This window comes from Solanum lycopersicum, chromosome 4, assembly GCF_036512215.1.
Source record: "Solanum lycopersicum chromosome 4, SLM_r2.1".
Taxonomy (NCBI): domain Eukaryota; kingdom Viridiplantae; phylum Streptophyta; class Magnoliopsida; order Solanales; family Solanaceae; genus Solanum; species Solanum lycopersicum.
Genome location: NC_090803.1, coordinates 30,937,704 through 30,946,905, shown reverse-complemented (window position 1 = coordinate 30,946,905; position 9,202 = coordinate 30,937,704).

The window sequence follows — 9,202 nt, the reverse complement described above, 5'->3', positions numbered from 1 at the left end:
AGTAACCTATGAACATAGAAGTGAAAGTTTTCAAAAAAATGCGCTTTCACTTTATTTGAACTTATGTGGTGTAATTTGGTCTGTTGTGCCTTCATGAGTTGTTTTGAGAATGATGATATGTGTTGAAGAGAACTTTGGCATAATTGAATATACATGTAGTGAATGTTAAGATCTTATGAGTTGAAAATCAAGTTTTGAGTTGCATTGTCTAAAAGATCATGTGTTTATGTTAATTTGAGTTGTAAATAATGTTTTGATATGTTGTTGTTTGTTGTCCTGGTAGTCTCGAGTCTTTTTCTTTCTTACAAAGGATTTTAGTGTCATTCAGGGGCGAATGTACCTAAGCGGGGATAATGCAATATTCCGAAAATCTAATGCCTAATATAGAGCTTAACATGAGAGTGTAATAGTTTTAACATTTCAGGTCAGTTATATTTCATATAAGTCATTTAGGATGTATTAGACTCAAAGTGTCAAGAAACGTCCATGACGTCCGAAACTAGTTCAAAAGGTGCTAGTGTGCCTTAGCCTATGTGACAAGATTTTAGGTGGTCGAAATTGATGAAATTTTGTGAAAATATGTCTAACATGTATTAATGTTGGTTTCAGGTTGAAAAGTTAAGGTACGACTCCCCAAGGAAAAACCAAAGGGTCCTTGAGGAGGACCGTTGTTAATGTGGCTAAAAACATTCTTGAGACAGTAGTTATAGATGGTTGCAGGCTACGAGCGTGGCCTGATTGATGAGGCATCGATGGACACCATCCATGGTCACTTTATCAATTTTTTGAAGAGTTAGTTTGGAACGTCTCTTACCAAAATGACAGACTTGTAGGACGGTTGGTCCCAAGGTCCGTCGACTGCCTGCGACCCATAGGTCGGGGTCTTGTAAGTAAGGGTCACTGTTGTGCTGCAATGATTTAATAATTCCAATTAATTAATTTGGTGGTTAGTTAATTATTTAGGGGTTAGGGTATGTCTAATTAAGTTAGTTAATGACTTATATAAAGAACCAAAACCTAATTAACCTAACCCAACTCTCATAATTCCCAAAACTAAATAGCTCTTCCTTCTCTCTTCTTTCTCTCTCCCAAACAAACTACATAGAAGAAAAAGTAAAGGAGGGTTATATGTCATAAATAAGACTAATTTGATCCATCATCTTCATCAATTAACAATGTATATGATTCTTTTTATTTTTGCGATTTTTTACCCAAAGGGTACCTCCAAATTGATTTTCGGAAAATGAGTTTCAAGTGGGTTTTCTTCTATTATGAATTAGATCGTCTAAATTGTATTGTTTATGATATATTTTGATTTTTATTCTTAGATTATGATGTATTATGATTCAATCATTCTAAATCTTGATAAATTAGCCTAGTATATGAAGTTGATTATGAATTTTACCCAAGTCCCTATCCCTAGGTTATGAACTAGTGATGAATTTTGGTGTAGTGATTCAATTGACTTCAGTATTGTGTTTATTACTATTGTGTGATGATATTACACCCATTTTTGGGTTAAATTTAATCGTTGATGGTAAAACCTTGGATGATGGCTTGTGAAGAAGATTGTAGTAAATCTAGTGATCTCAAACCTTTACTTCAATTTTCATTTCTTGTGTTTAGTAATAAAGTTATTTTGAAGTATATCTTATGATAAAATTTATTATGATTGGTATGATATTGAATTGAAATGTCGTGATTTAGGACTTGTGATTTGTTGGATAAGGTCTAACTGTATAAGGTTGGCGATTAATTTGGCTAAGTGCATTCTCATAATGTGATTATATAAATTTTCTAATCTCACATGTGTGAATTCTAATGAAAGTAAAATACAAATTCAATTCCTACTGAACTATGATGATGACTACATAAGGGGTAGATCCTATGACCTAAACTAAGTTATGATTATTAATGAAAGACATTTCAGAAGGGACTCTAGCTTAGCACCGAGTGAACTTGAAGTGAGGAGTGTCCTTCCCACATACGGAAGGTAGGATCACTAATGTATTCATGATATTGGATACTATAATTCATGTAGCATAAAGAGGGTCCCAACTACATATCCTAGTTCTTGAACTATGTTGCCCACATACGAATTCTAGCTAGTGGATCCTCATAGAGCTTTTTTCATGTTTTGGTACTACCTTGGCAGGTACTCCGCCTTCTTTCGGTGTAGGGTTCCATAACACCGGATTCCACATTACCTCATGTGATCTATGTCGGTTAAGGCAAGATGATCTCAAAAGTAAAATAAAGTAACAAGGTTAACTCTAACTAGGATGACCTATTGAGTTTCTCTTAGTGTAGGTAGGGGTATGAGACTCTACTTATACATTGCACTAGTTATCCTTGAAGGAAGTCTTCATAGGATGTTCTTATGTGTTATAAATGTAAACTATATGTATATGTTGATCTTACATGTTAATGACACTATGTGGTATTTGTTTAAATTATGAACATGTGGTTGGTCTCTATTGCTAAAAGATCACGATGTTTACTCTTAATGATATAGCATGTGAAGTGGGCATTGCTTATGGTTCATGTTAGGCTTGGTTGAGTGAGGTTATAGGGAATTAGTTAGCCATTGCACCATTGGACTTTATGGGCGTTCATTAGTGGTTGTATTACTTAGGTTATGATGTTATGAACACTTATTCATGCTTGTTGATACGATAAGTTGATGATAGATTTGTCTAGAATACAAGTTAGTGGATATGCATGTTGACTTAGCTAGACTTGGCCTTGTGATTTACATTGTCTTGACTTACGAAATATGTGCTTATTGATTGATATTGGTTCCTAAAGGTGCATAAGGTGTTTTCAAAGTAAATTAGCATGCTTTAGTGAAATATCCATTTTAGCATCATTTTTGTGTTGTATGTGCATATGATTCCATACTTAGTACAAGTGATGTGCCAACCTCATTTCTACCTTTTCACCCAACATTTTTGGTTCCAATCGTTAAAGGTTTGTGACCACTTTGAAGGAAGTCTTGGATCATTTCTCCAACTGCGGATATGTCCTCAAGTCCGAGGATGATGCCTTGTTATAACACTAGCTATGGTTCTTTGTTATAGTCTAAAGATAATCATTTCATTCATGTTTATTCAAGATATTGTTGTAAGCCCTAAGTGGAATTCCTACAATTGTTTAAGGGCTTTTGACCATGCTGATTTGACTCTTTTTTGATGGTTAATATGAGACATTTCCTTTTAAGACTTTGTTATGTATGTTCTCTATATGTGGTATAAAAGTAGAAGACTATGTAATCTTCTTATACGAAGGGCCTATGTATACTGTATGTGAATATATTATGTGTAAGCGAGAGGCCAAAGTAAACCTCACGAAGTCGTTTAGATGAAAAGTTTTAAGTTTTCTGCATTTTTAACCTATGAATGTAATGACGAATGCTAAAAGGCTAGGCAGGCCACTCTCCAAGGACGCCGACGCCGATTACGTCTTGTGGATATTCCCGGACGTGACAGTATGAATGTTCACCATGGTGACGTTAAGGTGATACTTTGGTATGGATTGTGGAATGGGACACTATTCATTCATTGCACTTAGTATTACTTAAGGGTTTATTTAGGTAAAGGAGTTATGTTAAAAAGGAAAGGCAATGTATTGGCGATAATAAATGTTCCTTACTGTAATACATGGCTTTATGAATGGTTGTGAATGGTATCCATGTCAATATTATGTGTGGAACTATATTGTTCTTATTGTATCAAATTCATATGAAGTTTCTAAAAAACACATGATGCGTGGTTTCTAACTAAATGTCCTCTTTAAAGCATGTATTTGCATGATTATCATACGTAGTGCATTCTTGTACTAATACCATTCTTCTTCATCTTTTTACACCGGTGTAGGTGGTGATGGATAAAGGATCTTTTCTAGAATGAAGAGCTTTGATTATTATTCTCAAGTTCAAGAGTGTCCTTAATGATTCAAGGACATTCACTTCAAGAGTTAAAATAAAGTTCATGCAATAGTATATAAATATTATTTTGTATTGTTAAATGGTCGTGTACCTATTCTATTGGAATTATGTCTAAGAGGGAAAGACGAGACTTAGTGTCCTAACTATGTACTAATGGTTTTCAAATAAAGTGACATTATAGTTGTATTGTGGTATGAAATGTTTTAAAATTTTCCGCTATTTTTTGTCAATGGCATGAAAGATATATATGGGCTTGTAGTAGACCTCTGAGAGGTTATGTACGTTGTGTTACTTATAAGGGGTATTCTCCTGTCATGACAAAGTAGGAAATAATTAATATGGATTTCATCACAGGTTTTCCGAGATCTCCCAAGCAACATGATTCTATTTGGGTGATTGTCGATATAATGAAAATATCAACTCAATTTTTGCTGGTAAAGACTAGTCTTCTGCCAGAGGATTATTCTATGTTGTACGTTCAAGAGGTGGGACTTCATGGGGTTCTGATCTCCATTATTTTATATAGAAGTGCAAAATTTACAATGTAATTCTGGAAATCTTTTCAGAAAGGTTTGGGTTCAAAGTTAAAATTAAGTACTACCTTTCATCCTCAAACTGATGGGCAAGGAGAACATACAATTAAGACATTATATGATGTGTTGAGGTTTGCGTGATCAATTTCAAAGTTATTTTGGATGATTACCTAACTCTCATTGAGTTGCCTTACAACAATAGTTATCACTCTAGCATCCAACTGGATCCTTATAAAGCTCTTTCTGGGAAAAGATGAAGATCTCCTATTGAATGGTTTGAAGTTGGTGAATTAGGGTTGATAGGGAAAAATTTAGTTCACCAAGCCATGGAGAAGGTAAGGTGATTACAGAGAGATTGAAAATGGCACAAACCCATCAAAAATCGTACATTGATGTAAGGAGAAGACCGTTAGAGTTCGAAGTAGATGATTGTCTATATCTAAAATTAATACCCATGAAAGGTGTTATGAGGTTTTTTAAGAGGTGAAAGTTCAGGTCGTGTATATTGAGCCTTTTCTCATAGATAAGAGGATAGACAATGAATCTTATGAGTTAGATCTACGCCAAGAGTTATCAACTATTCATTTGGTGTTTAAAATCTCTATGTTGAAGAAGTTCATGGGAGATACTTCATTTATCATTCCAACTAAAAATATTGGGATCAAGGATAGTCTATCTTAAGAAGAGATTTCGGTTTAGATCTTAGATTTCCAAGGCATCAGTATAGGTCCTCTTGAGGAACCAATTTGATGAAGAAGCTACTTGGGAAGATGAAGAGAATATAAAGAAGAGACATCCATATCTCTTCGACTCCAAAGAAAATGCAGACCAAGGTACTAATTTTTTTCTCATTACTCTTTGAGTTATGAGTAAGAATTTATATTGCAGTTGCTTGTTGGGTGTTTGAACTTGATGTTACTACTATTAGTATAAAAGGAATATCGTCATTGGTGGACGTTTGTTCCTAAAGAGGAGATATTGTCAAATCTCGCAAGTTGAAAGAACTAGAAACGAGTTTAAAATCTGGAAATACTTGTTTTTTTTAAAGTTTAATGAAATCTTGAAATTTTAAGATAGTCAAAAGTGAATTTTTGGTGAACTCCAAATGGACAAAGATCAAGGCTTGGAATGAGTTTGGAATAGTTAAAAACATGATTAGGAAGCTCTAAGAAATCTTTCCAATGTCGCCAAGTTTGAGCAATTTTGACTTTGTATGTGTGAGTTATTCCCTTTGGAAGTTGCGCTGTTAATCTATATCCATTTTTAAATCCGTCAATCTCGTATTTTTAAATGTTATGTTATTATTTTCACTACCATTTTAATTGATAACCATTTTTAAGTGTTTAACAAGGGTCAAATTAGAAATTAGTCATTTTTGTAAGTTGGGAATTTTCATGCCAAGGCTAAGGAGAAAAGAGAAGAAGAAGAAAATGGGCAAGATTCGCCAAGATCATCAAATTAACTTGTGGATTTTATCGAGCATGATCCCTAAAAAGGTAAATGGGTCTATCTGAGTATTGGTCTCATTTATTCATGTGCCAAACATGATTGATTCAACGTTGTTTCATTCTAAATGTATTGGATTTTGAATGTTCTTGAATATGGTTTCTTGAATTTCTTTCGTTCTTGAATATAAGTTGAGATTTAGGAGTTCCTTGATAAGATAAGTGTTTTTTTGAATTCATTGGGTTAGATCCTTGCATATATGATGTGTGCACCTGAAATATAACTGAATTTGAGAAAAGAAATCTTAAAAGAATAATTTAAGGTCGAAAAACAAGTAGAAAAATTTGGCAGGCGTCATCTGAGCAGGGCCAGGCATGGCGCCCCATATCTGTGCAAAAGGACCTGGGGCGGCGCACCTGCAGTGCGTGAAAAAGAGGCCTCTGAGCTTGGGGTCGCGCCCAATTAGCACCTGAATCGGCATTTTTCACCTTGTCTTCATAAATCAATCTAATTAAGACTTTTTAAAGTGTTTTAACACTTCCTAATGATTATAACTACAATTAATGACTTCTAATCATATAAAATCATCTAGAAACATGAATTACAACCTTGAATCCATAACTTAAATTATAAGAAAGTTAAGAGACAAGTCTTCAAACTTCTTAGAGTTATTTCAAGAATTCATTTACAAATGAGTTTAGAGTTTTTTTTAATACTAAAGATTAGGTTAAGTAAATAGTAAAGATAAGAAGATGAAGTTCATTTCAGGTTTCATAAGTAAAAATCTTTTTAAATGTCGTTTTAAGACTTAAGTTTTAGTTCAGAGTAAAGTGAAGTCTTTTTTTCAAAGTAGTCTATAAGTATTACCAAAGAAATATAAAAAAAATCACATTTAAAAAGAATGGAAACTCATATTTCCAAAGAGACTTCGTGCTAGTTTTTAGTGAAAGAGTAATAGCTTTCTAAATGAAGCAAACAGGGAAACTGAGATTTGGAAGATAACCTTTGAGATATGTTTTTAGCACTAATCTCAAATCACAGAAGAAGTATATTTTTAAAACATTAGAGCAAATATATTTTAGGAGTAGTATTGAGCAACGATATGGGTGAGAGTTTAGAAAACTCACAGCCCCCATAAACCATTTAGCCATTAGGGTTAGCAAAATGTTTATACTTTTTATATGAATCCTTTCACAGTAGACTAGTGGATTCATTAGGTAGTTCATTTCTAATATTTTTTGTCCGGTATAGGATGCATTAGACGCATGAGGTAGATCGTTGTATCATCACTATAGCTCTTATGTGTTGGTTGTATGTTAGAGAAACTCCCACAGAAGTTACATGTATTTATATTTATACACCCATTTATCTGTATATTACATACATCTTAGAGTTAGTTGTATCCTTACATACATACAGAGTTTACAACATGTTTTCATAAATCTTGTATTTATATTGAAACGAATCGGTTAGGTTGAGTCAAGTTTAGCTAGGTATTTCTTCAGTTTCTTTCACATTCTTTCTAGCCTATGTTGTTTAGCATTCAAAATCGCATACTCATATGTTCAATGTACTAATGCAGTTTGCATGTATCGTATTATTATGCAAACATAGGTAACAAGGATCAACATGTAGTGCACTATTGATCAAGTTGAGCAGTTCAGAATCAGTTGGTGAGCTTCCTTGAATTCCGGAGGATATCTTCTTTATTGCGTTCTAGTTAGTTCGATAGGATGTTGTGTGTTTTGTTACAACATTCGTGTAGGTCATTTTAGAGGCTTCATAGACAATTATTAGTTAAGTGGTCTTTGGATTATCTTTCTTATGTTAAAGAGTTGGGTTTCAATTTTGGCCAAGTTAAATGTTTTGAATCTTTAAAAAAAATCCTTGTTGTTTTATTATTCAATTAAGTTCTTTGGTCATTAAGTCATTGATTATTGTCTTCCACTAAGTTCAGCAAGCAAGGACAAGGGTCCGCTCATGGCCAACAATCGTCACTGAGTGCCTGCCACGTCCCAGGTATGGGCTCACGTCGTGATGGGAATTACTAATAGTTCACTTCATGAGTTAACACCAAGATTTAAATTTTTCCTCTTTGAATGTTCAGAATCCTGTATTTTTCACAATTTGACATCAATTTATATATTGCATATTTATTACTAGATCATATTTACAATAGGATAGTTTTAATTTGTCTATTTTTGAATTTTTTTTAAAAAAAATTATTGCTTATGCCCATTTATTGAATAAAAAAATATGTTTACTCAAAAATGGCTTGAGTCCAAAAGATACACAATCCCAAAACACAACATTTTGCCGCTAGACAATAGAAAAAGGTATAAAAAGAAACACAATGTGAAATCATGTCGGAACAAGAAGCATTTTTCAGTTAATTGAAGGATGTTTTTTTGATATCCAAATATCCTTCTCTCTTCGACGCAACCATGGAAGATCATCTTTAAAAATTCTCAAGGACAACATGAATCCAACTTGGTGAAGACTTTTCTCGGTTCAACACTGTTGCTAGCTTCATTCTTCAATGTAAGGACCAGTTCCATTACTGCTTCCATGAATCTACATTAATCGGAAGAAATACATTAACCCATCCATAACTCGTGTAGGCTAAGCTCCAAGAAACTAATGTCGCTACATATGAGTTAAAGATATCATAGGCACTTTACAATTTTATCCGATAGGTGTTTGAGATACAATTGATTCCCATTTTGTAAAATTAGTATTCCATGTTTTCTTTGTAATCATTTTGGAGAGTATTTTTCCTCTATGCCTATGAATTGTTTAACATCATCCATGTTTTCTATTTTGACATTTCTTTGTTCTGAGTTTTCGCCCCGTTAATTGTCTTCTTGTATTATAGTCCTGGATTTTATTGACAACTCTTCATTGACATAAAATTGGGTTATTGCCAATACAAGAAAGGACAGTAATACCAAAACACAAGCAATGAATAACAAATTTCTGAACAAAGAAATATCAAAAAAGAAACCATGGAACAAATTAAATGATTTATTGGTACAGAGTAAAAATACTCTTTAGAAGGATTGCAGGGATGAAAATGGAACATTCAATCTTACAAAATGGAATTCAACTTTAGCTCGAACATGTATCTAATAAAACTTAAAGTACCTTAGATTTTTTTAAACTCAGATGCAGTGTTATCAGTTGTTGGGAGGTCAATATGCCCGAGTTAAAAAGGGGTTAGTGTATTTCATCCAATCAAAGTAGATTGAGGAAGCAATAGAGGAATTGGTCCTTACCT